The sequence below is a fragment of the Lygodium microphyllum genome, chromosome 11 (assembly GCF_053477565.2).
Source record: "Lygodium microphyllum isolate KBCC chromosome 11, Lygodium_microphyllum_v1.1.10, whole genome shotgun sequence".
Classification (NCBI taxonomy): Eukaryota; Viridiplantae; Streptophyta; class Polypodiopsida; order Schizaeales; family Lygodiaceae; genus Lygodium; species Lygodium microphyllum.
Window position 1 is genome coordinate 125,185 of NC_141145.1, and position 5,928 is coordinate 131,112.

A 5,928-nucleotide genomic window follows, 5' to 3' on the forward strand; every position below is an offset into this window, starting at 1 on the left:
GGCGATCGAGGGAGAGGAGGTGGAACATCTCTATCTTGTAGTCTTGCACCATGCTTGCTTCATATCCTGCATCTGGAAGCCCGAAACTTCTTTGCAGGCAGACTCGATACTCAGCATTTCGCAATGTATACCCAGTCATAACTGAAGAGATCAACAGCTTTTCAAGTTCCCCATGTGTAGTCTCAATGGTTACCTGGAATCTATCAGAAGGAAGCAAGCCTAGCATGCCTGAGATGGTCCTCTTCATGGCATCTTTACTATCACTGAATACATCTTCACTTACTCGTGAGGCATCCAAGGGCTCTATTTCTTGAGTCAAATTCCAAAGCACAAAAAGCTCTTCCTCTGATGGATGCCGTTGCCTGGCTCCGCATAATCATTGGCAGTAGCCTCACCATCTGCGCCCTAAAGAAATCCATCCATAGCTTTTCATCGTCCAATGCCAGCAATCTTCCAGTGAAACAATGACGAACCTTTCGCTGAGCATAGAAGCAGTGCTACATCAGAGCGTCTGCCAGCAGTAAATGACAACCTCTTTGGGAGAGTGTCCCAGAGTCGCTGCTTGTGTCTCCTACTGCGCAGGGGACTGGATGCACAGAGGGCACTGCACACAAGGTGCCCTTTCAGCTCAAAGTAGGCAGCGCCACCGGCCGACAGGGCCTTGGCCAGCATAGTGAATCAGACAAGAATTAGGTGGCTTGACAGGGACTTGGCGAGCATGGTAAAGTCAGACGAGCATTGATGGCAACCGATCACATCCACGCAACCAATGTCGATGCGTCGACTCATTTCAATTCTGCGATGCCAAGACACACGTGTGCTAAGAGGGTTCTCGCACTCTAATTCAAGGTGCAACCAGGTCTACGTTGGCGTGGTGGAGGGGGGGGCTCGTCGAGGTGGGCATCGTCCTCCTCCTCGTGGCTGTGACGATGCTGGGAGGTGTCGCCGTCTGGGGCCATGGCGAGAGGACAGGGCAGGGGTCAGAGACAGAGGAGGGCGAGAAGGAGAGGAAAGAGGATGGATGATGGATAGAGAGAGAGAGGAAGAAACACTACTCCTTCACCGTAGGATGCTCCAGGCATGAGAGAGAAGAGAGAGGAAACCTCGCTCTGATACCATGTTGAACATTGCACGAGGGAGACAAGGAACGGAGGAAGAGAGAGGAGAAGAGAGAGACGAGACATCGGAAGTGGAACCCCAAAAGTGTGTCAACTGAGCATACATGATAGGAATATATAGAGGGAACCAAGGGCGCTATATATAGACAAACTATATATAGCTAACAATATCTTCAATGGTTTTCTTCTAAATGAAATTGGCAAAGAACTTACAGCCTGGATAAAATAAAGAAAAGGAAGAAGAGGAAGAAGAGGAAGCTCCACTTGAAATTAGAAAATTTGTCGTCCATCAAGAATGGCATTTTTAGCTTAAACGTTGTGAAGAATATTGGAGATTAGTCTTCGAGCAAGAAGATGCAACCTCCCTCTTGTCATAGTCAAACAAGTTCCACTCCACCTAATACTAGCCATGTTGTAATAAATTGATGGAAGCTATGTTGGCTTTCTTGCATGCCTAGAAAACTGTGAACTCCTAATCCTTCTCCGTTGGATTCACCCTTTTGATGCAATTACCTTTTACTTTTAATACAACCAACACACATTTCATTTAAAGAAAAAATAATAATAAAAGGAAAAAGGGTAGCATACATTGGTGTTGTATGGGAAATTCCCAACAAATGAGAATTCCATGCTAATAGCAACACTAGAGAGAGAGAGAGAGAGAGAGAGAGAGAGAGAGAAGGGGAGTCATACTAGCTATGGCAAAGAACTGGAAAGGAAATGGCTTTAGCAGAGTGGGAGGAGGAGCAACAAGGGTGGGAAATAAGGCCGTCGTAATGTTGGAGGTGGAAATAAAACTGGGCAATAGGGGTGATGGCAACCCGTGCATTGCATGGGACAGAGAAGGCTAGTAGCAGCTAATCAGGACCACCTCTCATGCCCTCATGTTCTTTCAGGGATGGCCTCCTCCTCCTTCTCCTCCCTCCCTCCTCCTCCTCACTTGCCCACTTGCCTCTCTCTTCTCAGTGCCTCTCCCACCATCTCTCCGCCATCACCTCCCTTCCCCTCTCTCCCTTTGGCCTCACCTTTGCTTCTAGTTCCCTCAATCACTTAGTCAATCTCTTCTCCTATCTAGTTTTTTTTTTCCATCATCGCCCTGTAGTTTTTTTTATGAAGCTCTAATGGAAATTCAGAAGAACTATGCTCATTCTATATCTTTCCTTCGCAAAACTTCATTTTGTGGAAACACATGTAGATCTATATTCACAGCATGCAAATTTTGGAACTACGTTATGTTGCATTAGATGTTTACCAACTATGACTATTTCGCTCTTTACTCTCTGAGTGCTTTTAGGCATAGCAACATTTGATTCATAAAATGTTTGTTTTCTAGAAGTATATGCAAAATTATGTATGGACATAATGCTACACGAGAGAAATGATTTCATGCATTGCAACATTTCACTCATAAAATGCTTGTTTTTTGGAAATCTATGCAAAGTTCTTTTGTGGACACAATGTTGCACCAGATGTTTCCCAACACTCGTAGTCTCACTCTTTACTCTCTAAATGAAATCATACATTGCAACATTTCATTCAAGTTCTTGTTTTGTGGAACTAAATGCTTCTCTGTGAAGATTTCTATTTACAACATAGATTTATTCAGAGACTCTACATGGCATGAGATCTCCTCTAGCAATCACAATTTCATTCTTTTGTCTCTTTACACCTTCAAACTAATACATGATTGCATGAATTTTACCATGGCATGAGTTCATGGCTCAGAGCCTTAGACACAGGATCACATTAATTTTTATTATGTTAACCAATTTGTTTAACTCAAGATAGCCCTTGTCCATTGCAGAGATCGAGCTGCAGAGTGAGTTTTTCTCATATCCTTCCTCTTTGTTTTTCTCATATGGAGAGTTCCAAAGCACTTACTCACTTTACTTTGCCCATCCATGCCATTTCCTTTAGTTCCATAGGCTCTTTCCCCAACAATGAGTTTTTGGCATTAGAAAATCCACACACTATACCATGCTGCACCCTAGGAGGAATGAAACTTCTTGGCATCCAAAGGGAGATGTCTTGGTAGTTCTTGGCACAAAAAATGGCATGGATGTGACTATGTATGATCGGAATACAGTGAAAAGGTCTTTAGAGGTGGGCATTCAGCTTCAGTTGGCTGATTAGCCTGGTCACCAAATGGCAAATACCTTTCAACTACATGAGGTGACAATCAGGTCATCATATGGGATGTGGATAACATGCAAGACATATACTACCAGAAGTTTGAATCTCAAATCTGCAGCTTAGTGTGGAGACTGAAAGGAAATGCTTTAGCCATTGGTGACTTGAATGGAAAATTTGGTATTTGGAAACTTGTTGTTCCATCTCACATGACCCTACATGGTAGTGATGCTAGTTTGCCTTTAGTTATTGATAGAGAAGTGATGCTACACTTCAGTGATGATGGGGAGGATGGAGAGCAGCTTCATAGTGAGGAAGAAGGTGGATCTTCACCTGATAGAAGACCCAATTCTCCTTCACATTCTGATTTAAGAAAGAAGGAAATGAACAAAGGTCATGACAGGCTCCAGCAATCATTCTCTATTAAAGCTGAGGCTCTGCTCTAGAATAAAAACATAAGCTTCTCATCTGGAGTCACTATAGGTGGACACCTAGTGCATGCATTACAAACTCCTTTTCAGCCTTGCTCTACTATGCCTAGTTCATGCAAGCCCCATTTTCTTTTTTACAATCTCATAGGCAGCATCACCAATTGTTAGAATGAAGAGCTGTCACACATAGAGGTGCTTTCTCCCTTGCAATGTTCTCATAATCAGATGCGTGATGATCATTGATCACAATAGTCAAACCAGGCTCTATTGCACCATTGATTTTGCTTGGTGATTTGTAGGTGGAGTTTCATGATGCAGGGAAAGGGGTTCCTATGTCCTCAATGATAGACTATTTTGGCTTCAAAGTGGCTGCTATGAATGATAGTGGCTGCATTTTTGCATCTCATAGGAATGGGGAAAAGAATCCAAGTACCATACTTTATCTGCCTTTAAGTAGCTGGGCAAACAATAGTGAGGTCCGCCCATTACATTTCAATTAACTTTTTGTGCAGTATGTCTACTGTGCTTCTCATAAATGAATGATGGAATGATAAGTTTTCTTGGTAATGATTCAGTGATCAATGCGGCTTGCAACAAAGGAGGAGGCAAGGCATTGTTAGATATGATCAATGCCCCACCCTCATTAGGTGCTACCAATGATCCATGGTGCTCAAAGCTGTAAGGCCCCCATTATGAGGAGAAGCCAAATGTGAGCCCAGGCATTGGTTGAGTCCTGACTTGTATATCAGTAGAGGTCTATGTGACCGGATGGCAAAAAGGGGACTGTTGTGGGTCTAATCTGTGGGTTAGACAGAGTGGTTAAGCTGGTAGCAACTCAAGGCGCATTGCATCGAGTTGTGGTGTAAGGGAGTTAAAAGGGGCCCCTATTGTGGGGTGTGGGGGCCACGGAAGCAGCCCTTGGCTGGGGGGTCCCAGGGGGCCAGCGGCCCCCTTGGCGGGGGTCCAGGGGCAGCGCCCCCGGCCCGATGGTAAAGGGAATATTCCCTGGCCGACTAGTGGAGGCTCATATGGTAGGTCAAGAGGCCGGCCTAACGACCTTCGCGGGCTATAAAAGCTAAACCCCTTCATAGCCATCTCTCACTCATCTTTCACCCAGTCAGAGTTGTTGTTCCAGCTAGCCTTAAGCTCTTCACCTATCTTCTGTCTAGATTGCCATCTAAGCTTCACACAGTGGAAGCGCACGGGTGGACAGAGCCATCTTTGAATCAGTTGTTTGGAGTTAAAGAATTTACTGATTCTTCTCTTATCTGTTGTATACTCTCTATCTCTTTCTCAGATTCTGTTCACTGCGCCGTGTAATATTTTACAGGCATTAGCTCTTGGATGTGGATGGGTAGCTGTCTCAACTAGTCTCAACCACCTCCGACTATTTTTTGAAGGTGGTTTGTAGGTGGTGCCTCATTTTCAAAGTCTGAAGTATGAATATGATCTTGAATAAAGCTACTTGTGACTTGGCTTGATTGTTATTCACTATTGTCATTTGTATGTTGCAGAATTCCTTGCTGTCTTTGGTAGGACCAGTGGTCACCATGGCAGGTGAGAAGGAGCTTCTCCCTATTGTTCTACATGCAAGCTCTCCCTTGTCTTGTGACTAGTAGGTAGATGCACCTTATGGCACGCATAGTCGTAATATTGCAAATAATTGTTGTCTTGGTTTGTGATCAAATTGCATGATTCTTTTTCTCTGATTGTGTATTCATTTCATGTGATGCAATTCACAATATTCAATGTGGCAGAACAACGAAGAAAAGTGTTGGAAGGGCCATTGCCCTTGAGTCCTTGCTCTCACCTTACTTGGCTGGGTTTTAGTGATATTGGTTTTTTTAGCTCATATGATTCCAAGGTGCTGATTATTGGATCCATTCCAAAACTGATCGTTTCTAGATTTTAAACATGAGCTCTTTTAGGCAATGAGAAAGTTGTCTAGTAGATTGGATAATGAGAAAGCATATATATGTGCATAGAGACACTATTGAGCCTCTTTCTATTCCTTGTGCAAGTCTTTCTTGATACTTATTTGTGCTATCTTATAGGGCTTTGATGAAATGTTCAATATTCTTCAAGAAAAGCTGGAAAAGTACCTGAATTGGTGGGAGGAATATTATTGAACTAATTGCTTCACATCTCTAGTTGAACCTTCCAGTATTAAAAAGGTGTGCAACTGAATTGCAAGCTTCTTATCACTTGGTTTCACATTTTTAAAGCTATAATTAAACTTCGTGCATGGT

The 5,928-nt window shown here is 43.4% G+C and overlaps 1 pseudogene; it reads left to right on the forward strand.

The window, feature by feature from the left end:
• The first annotated feature begins 775 nt into the window (after nucleotides 1-775).
• Nucleotides 776-5,591, forward strand: LOC148028475 (protein ENHANCER OF LHP1 1-like; annotated as a pseudogene).
• The last annotated feature ends 337 nt before the right edge of the window (nucleotides 5,592-5,928 follow it).